The sequence below is a fragment of the Podarcis vaucheri genome (genome assembly GCF_965113315.1).
Source record: "Podarcis vaucheri genome assembly, chromosome: 1".
NCBI lineage: Eukaryota > Metazoa > Chordata > Lepidosauria > Squamata > Lacertidae > Podarcis > Podarcis vaucheri.
Genome location: NC_138759.1, coordinates 42,834,601 through 42,856,667, shown reverse-complemented (window position 1 = coordinate 42,856,667; position 22,067 = coordinate 42,834,601). Strand labels below are relative to the sequence as shown.

Below are 22,067 nucleotides of genomic sequence, written 5' to 3'. Positions count from 1 at the left end.
CTTTGCAGGTACAACTTCATTTTTCTTTTGCTGCAGGGACTGTAAAGTTGTATGCAGTGATGCACAGCAAATGTAAATTTTTCCAGTACGACTTAAGAAAAGTGTTTAGAAATTCAGGCCGTACCAAGAATTTATCTGTAGCAGTTTTGAAGCCTATTTCTTCAATTTAAGGAAAAGTTATGCTTATTTATAGAAAAATAATGAACTCAAGAGTTATCCTCTTTTGAAATAGTAAGCTTACCAAATAAGGGGGTAAAATAGAAATTTTAAAGAAGACCATTATAAATTGTTTTACTACTTTATAGAGTATGGGTCAGCATCTGCTAATTTATGTCTAAATTTATGTCTAATTTTTTTCACAAATAGCTTGTGCAGACTTTCTTCTCGCATCTTGTTTTGATTAGTGTCCCATGTTTGTTTTCATAACGTGGAAGTAACTGGTTACTTTTTTTTTAATAAAGGGGTACTTATTTCTGTGCCAGGAACCATTTCTTGGTTCCTTCCAAATATTTTGCATTAATGTTCCCACCCACCCTGGCCATTTGGCCATGCTGGCTGGAGCTGATGGGAACTGTGGTCCAGTACTTCAGGAGGGCCCCAGATAGGGTAGACTGCCTTTGTAATGCCTCCTACATTTGTCCTGCATGTCAAAGGCTACATTGTATTCACAACTGCTGCGTTTCTGATTGGAGCTGTCTTTCTAATTGATTATAAATTTGTTCTTATTCTTTTTATTGATTACACTTTAACAATGGTATGTGTGTAAACATCCCTCTACGCATATAATAGGTATGTAGAATCCATTGAGAGCTTTTTAAAAAATGCCCTTAGTCCTAAAAGGAGTATATATGGATGTGAATATAAGAAGAGCCCTGTTGGGATTAGACTAGGGGTGGAGAACCTTTGGGCCAGTCTTGGCCTGCAAGGGGGTCCATGAAGACATTTCCCCCAAACCATGTCTGCCTGCTCCTCAGTCAACATCACTGGTGTCGTTAGCTAATAGACAGGAGTACAGGGTTTCATCCTGCATTGTGTCCTGTTCTCAGCAGGGAACAGGATTGTGTAGCCAAGGCAGCAGCATTTAATCCCTGCTCATCAACTGATCTAATCTCCATTCATTTAGCTTTGCTATGCTTGCTGCAGTACAAAGAAGAAATTGTAGACAGCACAGTGCTATGCAATTATATATGACTGACCTAACAAGGAGACATGTTAGTTTTCAAAACCATTTAATGATATAGAAATCTTGATCTTGTGTATGGCTCATCACAGGGCCAGATTGTTGTTCCATATTGGTTCTGAAGTGAAATATTAACACTAGTGGGAAATACATACACATGTAACCTGAGTTTCTTCAGGGTAGGAATCATCCTATCGGGGAAAATACTTGTGTGAATCCATCGCTAGGCAAACAGTAAAATTGTTTAAATAACGTGATCAAACAAATGAATATGGCACAAGCTTACAATTGGTGAACAGCTGACTCTGGCTTTGATAAACAGACTTTGTAGCTAGCAAACAGTGATCCAAGGATTAATCAACTGAAAGTGTTAGTAAGAGAAATCTTGTTCTGTTTAAGGAGCAGGCTATTTTTCCTGTATTTCCCCCCACTGATGACAGATTATCATGTCATTCTTACAACAACCTTAAAATATTTTAATACAAATGCATTTTGCAGTACTGTTTCATATTAATTGTCAGCAGATGTGTTTACTGATTTTAATGCAAACATAAGTTCACTGTAAATTTTTAATGACAAGTTTTTTTTCTTATGACATGCAGTTCACTTCAAATTTGAAAAACAGCAAAAACGTTGACAGATGGCAAACTTAGAACTAAACAAAAGAAGGGGGGAGAGAACTGATTTATCCATTTCTTTGCTATGTATTGATCTTTAACTAAAACCCCCCCTGCTATAGTTTCTAGGTAGGAGGAGAGTGGAATGAATGGTATTATCGAATTATATTTATAGGCTGACAGGTTTCAGTGTTCTCTTTCAGACAAGATTTTGCACAGATATAGATGAAAAATAACTTAAGCTTAGTGAACTGTTTAAGACCATCTGGTGTAAGGAGAATGGATGTGCTTTATCAGGGCTGATACATCTGGGCAGAGACTACAGAACTATGGTTCTTCATTTGCATAATTGCTGTAGGCTTAGGATCCTTGGATGTATGGATTCTTAGATTCAGTTTCCAATTGGAAACCAAATGGTCTGCAGTTCTGGAACCATGTGCAAGTTAAGCACATATGCTCTGATTAATCTTATTGTTAAAAGAGTAAAGCATTGCCAGTTCAAAACAGAAGTGACATGAATTTAAGAATGCAATTTTGTGCTCAGGTGTTCATGACATCTTTTAAGGAGTACAGTTTATTGTCCATTAAGTTCCCATTTATGTATAAGTTGCTGGACCATAGTAACAAGACATTATGGGTGGTATTCAGTTAAGTTTTACTCACGTAGACCCACTGAACTTAAGTGCCTTCATGACATCATCATGCTCATGACTTTCAGTAAGTTTACTCTACTTCTCCCCTGCATGCGAAGACAGGCTCTAGTGGATTGAGTAGAGAAGACTAATAGGGGGTCCAACAGTCAAGAAGGCTGTTTTTGTATGTGTTGTAGGGGCAGGGCAGATGAGACTCATCAATCTAAGAAGGTAGCCCATCTAGGAAACCTGTAACCAAGCTGGTGCCAAACATATTGCTCTGCTTTCCTCTGGACCACATCAGCGGGGCTGAGCCTGGGAGGACCGCCATATACACTGCTCAGGCTGGCTTTTGCCCTGGGGAGGTCACTTTGGTGCTGCTAACGTAGTGATTTGACTTCACACCCAGAGCTCTCGAGACAGACAAATGCAAATTACTTCTGTCATTTCTCTATAAAACTATTAATATTGATCATTTCAAGGGTCTTAACACTCACCACATCCAATAATAAGGCTTAACTTGTCTTACACTTTGTACTGTGGGTGAGAAAGAGCGATTTATCTATTGTATACATTTCATTTCAGTGGACTACCAGATAGCTAAAGAAAAAGGATTGCTTGGATCCAGACCTCACATCCAGTGAACAGAAATGCTCCTTCCATGCCCAGAAGGTGTTTGATAAGGCATTGGGATCCAATGTGGAGGGGAGGTCACTTGCCAATTCCCCCCTTTCCTTACAGCAGCCTATGCACTCTGAAAATCAGCTTTGGAGGGTATTCCAACTGTCAGGAGCAAATTTTCAAAGAGCACAGTTGGAGGAGAGAATCAACAAAAGTTTACTCCTCCCTTCTACCAGTAGGAGTATCCTCCGGACAAAATTCTTCTCAGGGAACACTCCTGCTGGATTCAACCCACCATGTCCTTTTCTAAAAGAAAAACTAAATTTTATCTTTTTTTAAAAAATCCCCATTGTAATAGATTTATGAGGAAAGAAACCACACCATTTAGAAGGAAAGGGACTTATTTTGCAATTGTTGGCAAAATGTATACATAGCAAAGGACCAGTTTCCTGCCAGTGTCAATTCAGTGGCTGTTGTGGTTGCCTTATTTATCCACATCTTTGAGAAAAGTTCTTCCCCACTTTGAATTATTCAGTGTTACTTCTCTCTAGATCACCAGAGCTCCAGAAAGTAGATGGTACCATCTAGGAGAAGCTCTGAAATTTTTCCACCTTGGATACCAAGAGTGCTAGGTGATGTGCAGAAGATCTAATTCTAGGATGCTTGTGGCCAGTTTTGAGGGTTTAATTTCTCTTGTTGTAGTTTCTTCAAGCCACTGTTCTTTCTTAAATCTGACCCCACTCCCCACCCCTGTTTCAGTGTCATGAATTCTCCTTTTTCATAGAACCATTTCATTTCTTAAACTCTTCCTTCCACCCCCAGATTTCCTTCCATTTTTGAAACATTTTAGCTGCACCAACATGAAGCATTATAGATGTTAAGAAAAATGATTAGAAATTTTGAATATAATAATGGAGAAATTTATGTTCAATTGCCTGTGGTGGCAAATCACTTGCTGCCGGGGGTAATAGTCAGTATACTAATGTCTTGCAGCAGAAATGAAGTGTTTCAGAAACAATAAGGAATTTAGGTTAAACAAAGCAGGAAAAGTCTGTTTATATTTGATTTATAATTAGATGGTAATATATAAGCAGTCATATTTAGTGTAGTATTAGACTGAAAATGGAAAGCAAAAACCTTTGAACGCCATTCCTGATTCTGTCACTTGCTGAGCTAATTGTCTTGAGCTAGTGATCAGTTAATGCTGAGCTAATGATCGGTTAACTATTCTTTGAATTAGCTTTTTCCAAGGAGCCAGCAAGCTATTTTACCTTTTGATTATATAGTCAAAGGACCCGTTAAAAGTGAAGTACTTTTGAAATGCTTTCAGTTTAGACACTGTTTCACATTCATATTAAAATGAATCTTGATGCCAGTTTAAATTGGGTCATTATGTGCCATTCCTCGATGATAACATTGTTTAAAACTTTGTCTATACTTTGATTTAGTCACAGGTTAGTACGTCATTGAATTTGATGTGAAACAGGTGCCCCACACTGCTTACTCCAAGGATGGGAAACCTGTGACCCTTCAAGATGCTGCTGCTCTACAGTTCCATCATCCCTGACCATTGACCATGTGGGCTGGTAGCTGTTGGAGTCTGGCAGCATCTGAGGGGTCATAGGTTTCCCATTCCTGGTCTTATACCAGAAGCATCTGAGAATTGGTATAGGTAGCATTAGAAGTTGAATATTTATTCTTCAAATTGTACTGCTTAAAAACATACAGATTTGTAAGTATTATTATTGCACTTAATTAGCATATTTTTTGTTTTTCCTGGTGTCTCTTCCCTACACCCATTTATTAATTGCACCTGACATGAACGTTGGTTGGTGTATCAGATCTGTTAGGTGGTAATATAAACAAGCCCTTAGCGATGTGCATTACATGATATTTATTGGTCCTCAAGTGATAGCATTTAGCAATTGAGTATCCTAAATTTAAGGGTAAAGCCGTTTTATATTTAGTTGCCTACTGTTATGTTTTTAAAGCCTTCTTTCAACTTAATGTGTTCTTATTTTAAAATATAGAAGTTTACAATGCATAGGATTTTAGAAAGAAGTTTTTTTGTAACTTTTTCAAGTTGCTTTTGTAAATGTATTTGTAGTTTTGTTATTTTACAAACTGAATGTGATAGTTGGGTTATCAGTCCTTTTAACACTGCATATTTAATGCTATCTACCATCAAGCTGTTGTTTTACACCTTTGGCAAACAGCAACTTTTTATCTTTTTCTTTGCATTTAGTTTAGGTTTCTAGCCCTGTCCGAAGTTTGCAATGGTGAACAGGTGCAGGACATTGTGTTTCATAGTATTTTGAAAATCATAATTGAGCAAACTGCGGGAAGCTTTGCTGTAGGGCTATATTTCAGTGGTCCATCACATGTTTTGCATGCAGAAGATCTTAAGTTCAATTCCTAGCATCTCCAGGTTGAGTGTGGAAATACAAAAGCCCGGAGAGCTCCTGCAAGCCAGTGTAGGGAGTACTGAGCTATATAGACCACAAGATCCAACTACAGTGTAAGGCAGCTTCCCATGTTCACTTTCACCATTGCATTAAGAACCCCAGATTTGTAAATGATTGTCTCACATTGGCATCAGCTGTGTTTTTTCTGCTGCCACGGAACCCTGGGCGACAGAGAATGTTAGCTGTACCGAGGAGAACTCTTAAAATAAACACCTGAAAGTACAGTAGGCAAGCAAAAACATCGTGTCCTTCAAACTAAGATCATTGTTAGAAATCTGGAACAGGAATGCAAACTAGAAACTTCTCTCTGTTATTATAGGAGTAACAGAGGTCGACAGAAGGGATTGCATAGTTACAGAGGAAGTGCTAGTAAGAATATAAAGGGGATTAACCCCTAAAAGTGACTCAAGCTCAGCATTTTGGTAGAATCTTCGGCACCTGATGGTACAAGAGCTCCCTCCCAATCTGGGCATTCCTCCTCAGGTTAGCTGTCAAGTTTGCATTGTGAGCTACTAAAAATCTCACTTAAGTCTTTGAGTATGTGAGAAATGTGAAGAAAAGAGATCAGAATAAATTGGATTCTTGCAAAGAAACAAATAAAAGAGAAGATGTAGAGACAGGCCGTATAATTAAAATATATAGTGGGTTTCCTTTAAAATTAAGAGAGTGTGTATTTTTATTGTTTTATATTTGTATTAAGTAGTTGTCAAATGTTTTACTGAACAGCTTTTGAAGAGATGAAGATCGTGGAGACTTGTCATCATATACACCTTCACCAAGAACCATTGTAGGCTAACAGCCCTAGTTTTTGAACTAATGAATTCTGGTATCAGTGTTCTAGATTTGAACCACGAAGTGATGTGCAATGCACCACATAAATCTGTTGTAGCAGTGCTCTTTCACTATCCACCTCTTTTGGTTTGATCATTTTATATTCTAATTTGAATTAAAATGCATATGCTCAGACCTCATTTGCAATGCTGCTGAACTCTTATCCTCCACTTGCATTTAAACTGTATGCCAAGCCTTCATTTTTTAACAGTGCTTTTACATCAGTTACTATAGTTTCACAGCTAACTATAATTGACACTTTTGGTCTCTTTTCTTGGTGTATTTTAAGCATGGGTTTGACTGTAATAAATTATGCCTTTAAAATTTGATGTTGCCATTGTGTTAAATTCTTTGCTTTAATAGCTTGCATTAAATATTGAAGTGCAGTAAATATTACTTTGTAAATAGTAACTGTGGTGTGGTTTTATAGATTTGGCTGTTATTTCTACATTTCCCAGCTCTCAGATAAACAGCAATCGAGAGCAATTTGAATCTTGGCAAACAATTATAGGCAAATCAAGTGAGAAGAGTTTAATAAGGTAATTTGGAAAATATAACACATAAAAGCAGTTATTTGTACAATCCAGGGCAATATACCTTTAAAGGTTTAAAATTCAGCCTTGGTGTGAATGAAAACACAACTGAAATTCACTGATACGGTAGGCACAAAATCAGAGCAATCGTCTTCCTACTGGAAAAGCTAGATTTCTTAATTAAAAAAATAAAAACTTACCCAGCAGATGACTGAAGACAGTTTCTGGATTCTGTGTCTCCAAATACTGAGATACACTCTCCAGGTAGGAAGCTTTCTGTATTAGAAATGCATTCTGCACACTAGCTTTCACATTTCTTTTTCTCTACTGTGTCTGTCTCATTTGCTGGTGCTGCTTCATTTTGTTGCTGCTTGCTTCCAGTTTACTCCCAGTTATTCCAAATCCTTGGGATCGCTCCCTAAATAGTACTTTGAATTCTTCTATTAAGAGGCTAAGAAAAAGAGTGGTGGACTTTGCATCTTCTCAAACAATAGAGGCAAACACATCAATTCTGGTTAATTCAGATGTTCATTATTTATCAAACGTTAATTGAAGGCTTCAGCACTCAGTAAATCCCATTTCCTTTTGTCATGTGAATTCCAATACTGAAAACTTCTCTCTGTTCCAGAAAATCCGGTATATGTCAGTGCTGTGCTTTGTGTTGAAGGGCAGGGTAACTGGACTCCAGGTTTTGCCTTAACTTTTCACCTGCATAGCCTGCTTTTGGTAGTGGCTGTTGAACAGTCTGCTCTTCTCTCCTTCTGTCAAACACAGATGTGAAATGCTGCATGCGAACAGGGGAGAAACTCCCAAAGGGTGTAGTGTTGTGTCATATCTGAAGACAGTGAGCATGCATGGCATCAATGAGTTGCTTATATGAGCTATTCAAGTCAGGCACTGAACTGATAGGATGACGTTTCCATACATAATACACTAATTATTTCTTCTGATGGACAGCAATGTCTATTGGTAGGAAGAAAAATCAAATGATGCAATAAGGTTTGATAGGTCCGCCCTGTTTGAATGGCTTGCCACACCAGAAAACCACCTATTATTAGTGACATGGACAGTGATTTTAATGCAAGTATTGGAGTGCCATTTTTGTTCAAGTCTGACTTTTTTTTTTTGTAGCTAGCAGGTATTAAAGCGGATCAGAGAAGAGGAGCTACTGAAAATTTGCATTTAAAATAGATTTTTTAAAAAATGAAGTAATTGGTTTATTTCAGAATATGTACCTTAAAAAGATCCTTAACCATGTTTAACTGGAAGTAAATCCACTGATTTTTGTTATTGATGCTTGGGATTGTCAAGTAAATATGTCATTTCAGTGTGTGTCCCCCCAATTGAAATAGATTTCTAGCCCATGAATACTTGTTTGGTTTAATTTTAAAATGAGACATCCCCATTTTACTACCATGTGAATAGTGCTCTTTTGAGGTTAGCATGTGTTGAGCCCTTCCTGCTTAATGCATGCATAAAATGCCCCTGTGTTTTTTATTCTCATATATAGGTGTGTGTGTGTGTGTGTGTGTATGTGTGTATATATATATATATATATATATATATATATATATATATATGCAGGTTTTGGTGTCTTCGGGTGTCTTCCCGTGTAAGAGTCGGGGTGTCTGTGCGACGTTTCGACGAGGTCTCACTCGTCATCTTCAGGCTGGTGCTTTCGGCTTCTTGTTACTGGAACAGAGCAGAGTCTGGTGTTTGAGCCCAGAACGTTGGAGGCTATACACCACACCCCTCAACAGTATTTATAGGAACTCAAACACCAGACTCTGCTCTGTTCCAGTAACAAGAAGCCGAAAGCACCAGCCTGAAGATGACGAGTGAGACCTCGTCGAAACGTCGCACAGACACCCCGACTCTTACACGGGAAGACACCCGAAGACACCAAAACCTGCATTCCTGTACCCGTGAAAATCTACGAAAGCATATATATATATATATATATATATATATATATATATATATAGTATAGATAAGTTACTTCAAAGTTAGGTTTGAACATCCCTATTAAAAGACTAGTTATATCATTTTCAAAAATGTATTAGACACTTTATTTTATTAATCTTTCCTCTCGCACACTATGAATAGGGAAAATCATTGCTTGGGAAGAGGTGAGAAAAACAACGAAAATATAAGGGATATCATATCCTTGCTGTTTATAATTAATTCATCATTTTGTTGCAGTGCTGTTTTTTAACCAGCTCATCTCCTTTGGTTGGTTAGTTCATAGTTAATGATCACTGTTGATTTAACCCTGTCCTGCATCTTTCCAGTTGATTGGTTTCAGGAGTCACAATCAAAGGCAGAAACTTGGAGCCAGAGTAGGCAATGTGTGTTTCGCTGTGTTCATGATACTGTGTTTAATTGTGTACCCTCATGAAAATAAACCCATGTGAAGACTGGGTTAGTTTGTCAAACAACCTATCTGAGCTCGCACAGTTCACACAGATATCTGCAGAGGTGTGTGTATGCACACTCACGCTAATCTTGGGAAAATCATGGAGGAAACATGATTAGGACATCTTGATACTTAAGGAAACATTCAGAGCTAGGAAATGTATTTGGTTCTTATGTATTGGCAGTCTTAGAGTTTATTTGTTTCTGTGAGGTGACTCAAACCCATGTTCGGCCTAACCTGAACCTGCCCTTTTCTGATGGCTGAACTGTGCCTTTCATACAGCTGAGTGAAAGAATTGTCAGGAAAGCAAATATTTTCTTTCTTTCTTTATTTAATTTCTATTTCATCTTTCCTTAAAGTAGCTCATGGTGGCGACATATACTGGTACTTTTTCTCCCCTCTGGTTTTCTCCCCACAACAACCCTGTGAGGTAAGTTAGGCTGAGATTAGTTGGAATGAGCCACACAACAGTTTCCACTACTAACTTCCTAAATTACCTTCTCTTTAAGCTGACTGTGTCTTGTGCAAAGACCTTACGCAGAAGGGTCTATTTAGGAGATTCAGTTGCTGGCATCACTTAGAGGCCAGTCTTCAAGGGGCAAGTGTTCTTGGCACCAGAAAAATTGATTTTGTGACTTAAAATGCATAGTAAAGTTTGGGCTTATGATTGAAAAAAAATTATTGGAATGAATTTCAAAAAAGGAAACAGGAAAGTTGTAGAAGTCATTTTATTTTTTTCCTTTTTCCGACACACCTTAAAAATAAATCCTGAAAATGGCATTATAATTTTGAGTTACCAGTACAGTGGTACCTCGCAAGACGAATGCCTCGCAAGACGAAAAACGCGCAAGACGAAAGAGTTTTCCATTTTTCCAGTCGCAAGACGAATTTCCCTATGGGCTTGCTTTCCAAGACGAAACGTCTTGCGAGTTCTTGTGAGTTTGTTTCCTTTTTCTTAAAGCTGCTAAGCCGTTAATAGCCGTGCTTCGCAAGACGAAAAAACCGCAAGATGAAGAGACTCGCGGAACGGATTAATTTCGTCTTGCGAGGCACCACTGTAATTTTGTGTTGTGTCTGTAACAGATAGTGTATTTTAAATTTTGATGTGCCATGAAGGGATGCCGAATGGGTCAGGTGGCATGTTTCTGTATGATAGATATTTCGTTGAGATTCCTTGCTGCTTGAATAAAATGTTTTAGTTCTTTTGTCTTTGTGAATAGTTGCAGCTAAAATGAATAGAATAAGCCTCTCACTTTTTTGTTAGTCTTTGTTCTGTGGTGTTTTTTGGGGGGGTATTGCTTCTGTATGGTAATTATTCATTATTTCAGTTGGAATAGTTCTACTCTGTGAACTGAATATGTGATTATCATTCAACTAAATTAAATCTGTCTTTAAAGCTGTAATTTGAACAGTCACTTTAGTCTCTTGCACATTATATTAGTTGTGTCTAAAGAAATCAGTAAATGTTTGTAAAGATGTATGTATCCTTTTTAGCACAATACTTTTGTTTTATTTTTAATTGGACATTAAGGTAAGATTGTTTAAGCTTAGTTCTTTTGTGAAAAAAATCAAGCATTCCTTAAAAAATATAATACAATTTTGTATTTGAAGCATCCATATCTCTTTTTAAAATTGGAAGAATAATCTGTGATAATAGTGAACAAGAACTTTGCTTTGCAAAATGGAAAGAACCCTGGAGTAAAGCAAAACAGACTGGAGAAGTAGCAATAGCGACATGTAATTTTTTTTTTTTAAAAAAACCCTGCAGCCGATTCAATTATGAAGGGCCACCATCCTTCTAAGTGTTTCTTGTTACTTCTGATTGTATAGTTAATGTAACTTGCGAAATGGAACTATTTAGAACCCTCCAACCAAATACGCTTAGCTGCAGGCAACTTCAAATGTGTAGTGGAGCACCATATCTTCCTCTGCAGCTTGCAGACAAGGGTACATTGACACTACTCAGCTGCTCTTTCCTCATGAGTGAGGGATTTTAGAGTATTTGGGCTGGAGCAGAGTAAGACTGTCATACAAGAGACCTCCAGGTAGCTCTCTTATCTTCTAGATTGCAGTTGACTGGGTGAGAAGGTGTGCACACATCTTTCACATGTTGCTTTTAGAATATGGGATGTCAGGTGTTGGGTGTGCAAGTGCAAAGGATGCTACTCCAAAAGTACCACCAGCAGCTAAAAGTGAGCTCCTAATTATTCTTTTGCAAGTAGGGCTCACTGATGGCTGCTGGGAGCAGGCCTCACTGAGAGGCTGCGTAAGGGAGTTCTCCATTGGGAACTCTGTAGTTCAGCTGCTAGGTGCTGTTAGTGACCTCCCCCTCCTTCTGTGGTTTGAATTCAAACTGCCTGCAATCAGACTGATTGGCGGTTGCCGTGAGCTCCTTTGAAGTTGGCACCTGATGTCATAATGGTGTCAGGTGATTGGTAGGCGTGTGGCTCTGCCTACTTGTCAAAGTTAACCCACGTGGGATGGTAAGAATCTGGCCCACTGGCTGAATCTAGCTCCCCACCACCATATTGGCAAACTACACCTTTGTGGCTTTGAGGAGCCAGGAGCTTCTGAAAAGGAGGTAGATAAAATTAGCTTTTATTTTGTAACCAGATTCCATATATACCATGTATAAACTGCAGTTCAGGAATTTGGATTAGTGATACAGTGGTACCTCAGGTTAAGAATTTAATTTGTTCTGGAGGTCCGTTCTTAACCTGAAACTGAGGTACCACTTTAGCTAATGGGGCCTCCCACTGCCGCTGCGCCGCTGGCACGCAATTTCTGTTCTTATCCTGAAGCAAAGTTCTTAACCCGAGGTACTATTTCTGGGTTAGCGGAGTCTGTAACCTGAAGCATATGTAACCCGAGGTACCACTGTATTGCCAACATTTGAAATTGGAAAGCTCCTAAAGGTGAACTTAAGAAATCCTTATGCCAATGCAAGCCAAGCAGAAACTGGATGAAATGTTGGGCATGGCTCATAATGTGAGTGGCTGGGGAAACCCAGCCAGATGGGCGGGGTATAAATTATGATGATGATGTTCACCTTGGAACCAGGACTGCCTACCACCATCCCTGCCCTCCTAACCCCTAAAACCTAGCTGATGATGGCAACAAGCCACATGGAGCTCTGGGTGTGTATATACCATTGTGCTTGACAATTGTTCTTAAGCTTTCTGGTGGTCTGGAAGCGGCATGTCCCAGGTTTCCTGGCACTGTGGTGCTGCCATTTCAGTGTTCTAGATACTAAGAGTAATGTAGGCCTTGCAGAAATTTTGCTTGAGATGTCTTAGTAAGTTTCAAGGGAAGAAAAGTGTTTGGTTGGGCAAGGCTCAGGGTCTTGTGGTGGTTGGATCCAGCATGCTGTTCTTACTGTGAAAAAGCAGGTGCTTATGGGGAACTCTCAAGCAGGACATGAGCGTACCAGCCTCCACTTGTGATTTCCAGCCTCCACTTGTGATTTCCAGGAGCTGGTATTCAGAGACATACTGAGCCCAGCAGTGGTGGTAGCACATGACTACCATGGCTAGTAGTTTAGGTTCCATCGTGTACATCTTTGGGAGAATGGCTCCAAAACTTCAGAATGGGCTCCAAAACACTGGATTCTGAGTTTTGGAAAAAATAATGTAGATTAGTCAAGGCCATTCTGAATTAAACTTGGGGGAGGATTTGCCATCACTAGTTGAGACTCTAGCTGTGATGTCACTTTAACATTTTTTTAAAGATCAGTGGTATGAATGTCAGTCCTTTAATGAATTTTAATAACAGGATTATGTTGTTGGCAGGATTACAACTATGCAGGATTACAACTATGCATGTTCTATGTCCTTTTCTCTGACTGTTCTAGTTGCCATAACAACTTGATTGTACCATAGAATTTCCTGCTTGTAGTTAAGGTTTTTTCTGTACTGCTGTTATGGAATATATGTATTTTAGGAATTTATCATTTATACCCATGTGCTCCAAGTGAAAAGGTACACTGTTCATTCAAATAATGAAGTGGGTGGTCTATGTTGACTAGTATGGCAGAGAAAACAGGACCGTTCACATAGAATGTGATTGTGCATAATAGGGGCTCATCAGGAAAGGAAAATACGGGTAGCTTCTTAAGAAGTAAAAAAAAAGCCAAACTGCACTCAATATGTGGCACCTTTATTTAAAATTTTGATGGGGTTCAGAAATATCTAAGGCAAACTAAAAAGGCTAACGAGTTCTTAGGAATCTACGTAGGTACATAGGAAAGTGCCTTATACCAGCCAAAATAGTTGGCTATCTAATGTAGTACAGTGGTACCTTGGGTTACATATGCTTCAGGTTACATACGCTTCAGGTTACAGACTCCGCTAACCCAGAAATATTACCTTGGGTTAAGAACTTTGCTTCAGGATAAGAACAGAAATCGTTCTCTGGCGGCACGGCAGCAGCAGAATGCCCCATTAGCTAAAGTGGTGCTTCTGGTTAAGAACAGTTTCAGGTTAAGAACAGATCTCCAGAACGAATTAAGTACTTAACCCGAGGTACCACTGTATTGTCTACATTGACTGGCAGTGGCTTTCCAGAGTCTCAGGCAGACTTCTTTCACATTGCCTGTTATCTGACACTTGTATGAATCTAGACTATTCTATATGCAAAATGTATGTTCCATCATTCTGTGATTGTGTCTTTCCTAAGCGTCAAGGCTTGAGAAATGCTTGGAAATCTTATTCAATCTGAACTTTTGCAGTATGATTACTTTATATTCTTATGCTTGCAATTAAATTTTTATAAATTCCCTGGAGTCTCTTCTGTCAGACAAGGTGGAATGTCTAAACTGGAAAAGTTTAAATAAAAAATGTGGAAAAGAAATTACCATAATGTGGAAAAAGAAGGTTTATTTGAAGATTTGCACAACAAATATTCATATTGCCTTTCAAGAACAAATACAGTTTTATCTTATTTAAAAAATGATCTGTAGAGTATAGATTTGTATTCTGGGTTCATGTGGAAGTGATGGTGTAGAACTGCATAATTACAGGAGTTGGTGAGTTTGTGGTGTTGTTTTTTTAAAAAAACTATTCATGTACTAGCAATTTATTATCCCATCCCAAATCCAAAAGGCTAGATCTGAATTCTCATCTTGAACAAAGGAAAAATATTTCTGATCTTCTGTTGCTCTTTAAAGAATGAATTAGAGTTTTAATTAATGGAAGAATTGTATTCGCAGTTAATATAATTCTCGCCTTTAGAATTAGAGTATAATAGAATGGTACAGAACAATGATCTTTAAAGGTATTTATCATCCATTTCAAAGTGAATTGTGTTTGTTCAAGAGAATTACAAAATCCTGTTTTTAAAGAGTGCTACAATTTATGCCATCACAAATTTTCTAATCTCCCTGTCAGTTGCTACGTGACTTTCATATGCCTTACTGCTACTCTTGTCTATGTTAGAAAGGGATCTAGGGTACATCATCAAAGGTCTTAAGGTGGGTTGGGGAAACTGTGGTCTGCAAGCCAATATTGGCCCACCCAGTGGTCCAGTTTGCACTGCATGGCCATTTTTCAAGCCACATCCAGCTGTCAATCAGCTGGTGTGGGAAGATGGGCAGGGTTCAATTCTGTGCTGGCAACTTGTGAATGTTCCCAGCAGAGAGCAAGCACCCTCAGCCAAACTGCAGGATTTAACTCCTACTTGAAAGCTGACTTAATACCACTTGATTGTAAGAAAGCCTGTAAGTGGTTTACAACCCCCCCCCCAAAAAAAAACATTAAAATTATTGATAAAAAATAAGGCTTTTTAAAATATTCAGAAGTTTATTAAAATCAGCAAGTGCTGGAAAGGAATAAAACACATGTAACATCTTCGTATCTTGATAGGCTTGCTTAAAGAAAAATGGTTTTAAGGAGGTGCCAAAAAGCACTGTTCGTTGTCTCCCATGTTACAGAAGCCAGACTGGCTTCAATTAGGAATTGGGTATTTAGTGTCACCAGTCCCATGCCTTGGAACACATTTCCAGCAGAGATTCAGCAAGCATTCCTGCTTTTGATTTTCAGGCACCTCTTGAAGACCTGGGTGACTGTTTCAATTTTTTTTGAGTAGCCAGTTATAATTACTTTGTTTTCTTTGTAATCAGTCACAGGCAAGGGACTGAGGAGTCCCTTGGGAGGAAAGGTAAAGATGTTTCCCAGGAAATGCAAATTTTGATTTATCTGTGTTACTGGTGGTAGATGCTTGCTGGAGGGATGCCCCTTTGTTACTGTCCTTGGTTAAAAAAAGATAAAGGTACCCCTGACTGTTAGGTCCAGTCGTGGTGAATACTAAATAAGGATCTCTACTTGTACTAGGTATGGTTGAGGTTCCAGGGACATTCATTCATTCATTCATTCATTCATGGTATTTATATAACACTTAATTACTGAAGTCTTGAAGAATCATACTATGAACATCATACTATGGATAGAATCAATTACAATTAATCATAAAAACAGAAAAGTTCCTTAAAATGCCAATTGGAAAGGAAAGGTCTTTGTCAGGCACCTGAAGTTCAAGAGGGAGATGTGGTGTGGGCTGTCTAATATCAGCTGCCTTATAAAAACAAAATAAATGAATCCAGCTAAAAAAAAAGTTCAAACCATAAGTGCCGAACTGTATTTAAAAAACACTATGCATGTTCTCAGAGAAATGAGTGTGGTGCCATTGCAAAGAGTCAGAAGACTGGAGCTCAAGCTAAATTTACTGATAATCAGGGAAATCTCTAGGAATTTCTGTCAAATAGTCTCTCCCCAGTAGCTGTTGCACACATGAGTTTCCTCACAATAACCTATACACATAATGGATCATGAAACTGCAGTTTTGTTTTGTTTTTATAAGGTTTATAGTTGAAGGTATTACATTCATATCATTCTGTTTTATTATATGAAGCATATACCGTGTGAACCATTTTGAGCTTCTTATTGGAAGGAAAAGGTAACTCTTAAATAATCCTTCCAGCAATGAAAAATTGTTATTATTCTGATTTGTTTCTGTTCAGGAGAACAGAAGAGCTTTTTGTTTTGCTAATTAAAACTGACGTTGATCTTTTACCATTTTAAGAGATGCTCTTATCTATACAAACACCTTGTTGTATAATCTATTTTGAAGGTAGCCCAAGCGGGGGCAGACTGCTATAACAAAGTTTCTTCTGCTGAACCAAAGAACTATCTCGTTTGCAGATTTGCTTCTAGCAGTGGAAAAAAAGGTTGGTTTAGATGTAAAAATAAGACCGAAAATATTGGACAGCGTTTGCCACAATTCACAAACCATGCTGAAAGGAACAGTTTGTCCTTCAGGATTCATCCAGGGCAGGGACTGTATTGAACAACTATTAATAGCGTTAAAGGGAAACCTTGGGGTTTATAATGGACTATTTCAAATTTTTGGAAGGATTTGGCATATAACATTTGGTAGAATGATGGTGTCATGCGGGCCATTAAAGGCTCATTAATTTTAAAATTAGTTAAAGGAGCTTTCAAATGACAACTATTCAGGCTTCTTGACAGTAAACAGGAGGTGCTGTGATGTTTGTATTCCTGAGATATTTTCCTTCGAGCTATCCAACCTTTACTCATATACTAGAATGTTTTTTCTTGCTCTTCTTTTTTCATAACCAGCATAAATTGCTGAAAGGTAAGTACACTTAATGGAATTTAAAGAAGGTTAATACTTCCAGGGGCTTATATTGATGTATGTACAAGTAGTTCTGTATTGCTTTATTAGGAAATATTCTTGCTTCACTGGGGCTTCGGTAACTCTTTTGAAGCAAGCCAGTTACTTAGTTTTTTTGAGAATATTTAGAAAATTTTGCTGAGATATATTATCTTAAAATAGGATTTATTCAAAGTTTTCCCCAACATTGCACAAACAACTACCCCCCCCCCGGAAAAAAACCCTGTACTGTAGTTATTGAATTAAAAAGCAGGAAGAATAGACAGGAAGGGAAAATAACAGAAAGAAGGAAAGAGAGTGAGAGAGGCAGGAAGGATGAGGTAATAAGAGCGAGAAAGACGTGAAACAATAAAATGGAGGAATTCAGGGACAGTTACCAAAAATATTTGCCTTGCGTAACCTATAGTATAATACTATGTGTAATATTATGACCCCGCCTTCCCCCCAAAAAAACATAACTGAGGGACTGAGCCTCCTTCCATTATAACTGGGGACTCGGATATTCCCTCAGATAAAATTGTCATGTAGAGTATTTTGAAAGATCTGATTTTATTTACTAGGTAAAGGTTCTTCACACGATTGTTGCTTAAAAATACATCATTGTTGCCTAGTTGCCTATGATAAGGCACTCATGTATTATTCAGAAAAATCCCGAGCAAATAAATATATCCACTTTTCCATTCGTTTGTCTGGAGGCCTTGTGCCTCTTGGTCTGCCTAGTTCAGTCTGTAAAACCTTGCAGTCTGTTGGTCCTAGCTGAGGCCTTATTTAATTCTGTGAGTGTCCATTGAGATATTGCTTCCCGAAGAACTTGTTTTGAACTGAATCTTCCAGTGGTTTTCCAGAAGTTGTGTGATACAGGTCTCATTTAAGGATTATTTTATGTATTTGTATGCTTTGTCTATCTATCCATCTTCACACACCTGATCATTCACAGCATCTTAAAGTAAAAAACCTCACACAATTCTCATAAAATAAGAATAAAATTCTTACTCTTATGAAATAAGAATACAAATTCTGAGCAATATAAAACATCCCAACAGTGGGGAACAGCAGCTAAATGTTTAGCATAAGCATAAAGCCCACAGGGCTTCTGGTAATAAGGTTTGGAATCTATTAAAATACCTGGGTGAATAAGAAGGTCTTGGTGCCTTAAGGGCATTAATGTAGATGTCAGGCAGGTATCTCTGGGGAAGGTATTCCCTAGATGTGTTGCCTCCACTGAAAAGCCCCATTCTCTGCCTCATCACAGTAGGTGTGGGAAGCTGGCGAAGTGTCTGATGAATCTTAATGCCCAGGCAGAAATCTTTTGGTTATTAAAATTATATCTCACCCCTTCCAAGGGATCTCATGGTGACAAACAATAAAATAGCATAATAAAAATAAAAACATCGCCACTACAATTAAATATCCCCTCACCTAAATAATTTAGAGGGACTGTATCCAGCTAAGTCATGCTTATATATATGAGAGAATGAATAGGACGGAAGGGTTGAAAGGGGAAGGTCACACACACAAAAAGGAAAGAGAGTTGAAGGCCTGTTCTGTAATTTGCCAAGCTAACCTCTCTCTCTCTCTCTCTCTCTCTCTCTCTCTCTCTCTCAATGTGTGTGTGTATGTGTGTGAAAGAGAGAGAGAGAGCGCTAACCACACTAGCAGGGCAAAGTGTGTATTTTGTATACTGCCTTATACCCACAGGTCTTAGGGCGGTTCACAGGATTAAATCACAATATAAAAACACAAAATGCATAATAAAAAAATAAAAACAACCCAGTAAATGCCACCCCCCCCCTCGAAGGACTGGGGAGAATTACAGCTGCTGGAGTTTTTGGACTATTGGTTATGAAGATTGAAAGAAAACAGTATTATTGCTTGACAAAATGAACTGAATGATCCAGCAGGCACCTCTTATGTTCTTAAAGCTCTGCTACTGGTGGAAACAAGGTGAATATTAGGAGCTGAGTTAAGGTAAATACTGAAAGTATTGATTAACATTTATAACAGGAGTGGGTGGTTATTAACTGTAGAGTATATTTTTCCTTGGTTAGTATTTTTTTTCATCCTTTTTGTGCTTTTGGGAATAGAGGGGACACTTTGACACATTTATTCTACCTAAAGGATGTGACTGAGCCTTGTAATTGAATAATTCATTTTCAGATCCCTTTGCTCACTTTTGCAAGATAGTGCCTCGTTTTTAAAACATTTATGAAGCCATTGTGTGCTTCTGTGGATAGCTCCCCCTATTGCAAATTGCTTCATAAAGAAGTTCTGAACTACTTAACGAAATGCCATTCTTATTGTAGTTCTTTAGCTCTGTGTGACTTAGCTTTCCCCCAAATTGCCTTCATTCCTTTTGGTAAGAGAAAGCTGGACCTAAGAATGCCCCCTTTCCATCAGGCCACTTGTCCCTCAAACCTTATTCTTGTAATGTCCAGTTCCTTTCTTAAAGATACTCATACCAACTCTTTAGTTGGTGCATAAGTCTGCCCATTTCTTGATCAGGGAAATAGGGTTGAATAATACCCTAAAGCAGGGGTGTCCAAACTTTTTTCAAAGAGGGCCAGATCTGATGACGTGAACATGTATGAGGGCCGACCAAAGCTGTTGACCTTCTTTGGGGATTTTACCCCAGGAAATAAACCATCACAGGACCCAGATTAAACCAACCGGCGGGCCGGATTAGGCCCCCGGGGCCGGACTTTGGACATGCCTGCTCTAAATAATCTAGAGAGGTCAGTATCCTGCGCTGTCTTGGTTTTCAGCTGAGCTTTCTTAGTGGTTGGGTGGGGGGTAAGGAAGTAGAATGAAATTCCTAACTCAGTCTTAGGCCATGGGTGGAAAGAGCAAAGCAGCTGCCTGTCACGTATCTCTGCTGCCCCCATTAAAGGGCATGAATAGAACAAGCAGTTAGTTAATGAAAATTGACAGAACAGATTTAGATTTTTTGCTACATTTTGGCTGCTTGCAGGTTTGATTACTGCCTCAAGTTTGGTCTCCTCAGCTTTCAGAATGAGGATCCATTCTTTGCTGCCTCTCTCTCGGGTAACTTAATTAATGATGTCAGTATGAAGATATTAAGGGACGCAAGGTGGTGCCTGTGGGTTAAACCACAGAGCCTAGGACTTGCCGATCAGAAGGTCAGCGGTTCGAATCCCCGTGACGGGGTGAGCTCCTGTTGCTTGGTCCCTGCTCCTGCCTACCTAGAAGTTTGAAAGCATGTCAAAGTTCAAGTAGATAAATAGGTACCGCTCTGGTGGGAAGGTAAACGGCGTTTCCATGCACTGCTCTGGTTCTCCAGAAGCAGCTTAGTCATGCTGGCCACATGACCCAGAAGCTGTACGCCAGCTCCCTCGGCCAGTAAAAGCGAGATGAGCGCCACAACCCCAGAGTCGGTCACGACTGGACCTAATGGTCAGGGGTCCCTTTACCTTTACCTTTATGAAGATATTACCCTTGTTTACATTTACCACTGAGCCAATCTCCCTGAAGAGGAGATTGTGACAGCTTTTCTCCTCCCCATTTGTTTTGTTGCTGTACTGCCCTGAGCTAAGTCATAATTTTGACTTGAATGTTACCCAGACCTGAGCTTCTGGTTTAGCTCTCCTGGCAAACCACAAGCTGCAAGCCATATGACAAACATTGGGTTCAAATTGTGGTTTGTCTGGAGGGAGGTAAACCACAAGCGTGGATTTGGATGGTACACCAAGTCAAGCGATGACTTAGCTCAGTGCCTGGAGGGAGGAAAGCAACTCCTCTCCAGGAGCCCACACATTTGCTCCAATGGTTTGGCTTAACATTCTGCACAAACTGGGCCACTGAAACTCTGGTATTGTTGCTAGTATGCATTCACTTATATATCTCTACATAGACTGAGAACCATGGATAACCACTCCATGGTTATCCAGTCTTAGCTTTTCATTTAGGAACCTCAGAGGGAGAGACATTATAAATATTGATGTAAACTTGCCTATCTTAATCACTGTGAATGGTCATCTGACAAGTGTCCACAGAGAAACAAAATAACTGTGATGTTCTTTAATGATTGGGATAGTTTCCTGACAGCTAGAAATCTCTCTCCTTATCTTCAGAATGTAACATCCAGTGGTGCTAGGAGAAGAGGCCAAGAAATAGTTTGGCGCTAGTTTTACACTTCAAACTAACAGGAAATCAGAGACAGGGAGGGAGAGTATGAAACTGTAAATTGATGGAAGCAAACATCTTGCGCTGTGGGAAGTGTTTGCAGGATTAGCTGTATTTGTTTCCACTGCACTTTGTTTGAGGGTTATAAATACACCAGGGCCACATTCAGATGTCATAATGAACCACAGTTTAGCATGACAAGAATAAGCCACAGTGAGCAGTTCCTTTTTCCTTCTATTTCAGTGCAGCCAAAAGGAGGAGATAGGAAGCTTTAGTTTCCTGTTTCCATTAACCACAGATGAGTGTTTCATCACAACTGAGCTTATAAATGTATTGTGCCCTCTCATCTAAAGAAAATTAATTGCTGTAAAGTTGCTCTTGGACTTGAAGTAGTGGGAAAGGCATTACAGTAGAACATGGCACATTAGATTGCAACATTTGAGTCTTTTTACTACCCTAATCTCTCTCTTGGGATCTGATATGAGAGCAGACAAATTTACTTACATATTGTTCCTAAAACCTGTACTGATTTTATGTCTTTATTGATAATTATTTTATATAGTTTATATATATTTGGGGTTTCACCATTTATATATTTATATATATTTGGGGTTTCACTATTTTTGTATGTAGTTCTTTGATAATTTTATTATGTAACCTCTTAGAAAGCTCTCAGATTGATTTATAACATTTTTCTAAACAAATAAAATAAATTATGTCCTCTACCCTAGAAAGTTGGCAGATGGAACAGAAGATAATTCTTCAGTTTTATCATCTGAAAAGAGTTTTCCCAAATATCCCTAGCAAATCTGTTTGGCAAACAATTAATAGAGTTAGTTTAATCTCTCTGAAACGTTAAAATGATATGTTGTGTCAAATATACTTGGTTGTCTTCATCTGCATATTTACATTAAATTTACTTATTCATTACATTTATATCACATCC

At 38.6% G+C, this 22,067-nt stretch overlaps 2 protein-coding genes across 3 annotated transcripts in view; one reads left to right on the top strand and one right to left on the bottom strand.

Moving 5' to 3' along the window:
- The window catches only part of CHRM5 (cholinergic receptor muscarinic 5), a 57,509-nt gene extending 49,605 nt beyond the window's left edge, over window positions 1–7,904 (bottom strand). The window contains exon 1 of one of the 2 annotated variants that reach the window (XM_082240268.1): window positions 7,080–7,904. The gene's annotated coding sequence lies outside the window, so the exon portion shown is untranslated. The remainder of the gene's footprint in view (window positions 1–7,079) is intronic. The other variant, XM_082240267.1, reaches the window with a different exon arrangement.
- AVEN (apoptosis and caspase activation inhibitor) overlaps window positions 1–22,067 on the top strand; it is a 97,568-nt gene that overhangs the window by 42,204 nt on the left and 33,297 nt on the right. The gene's annotated exons all lie outside the window — the stretch shown is intronic.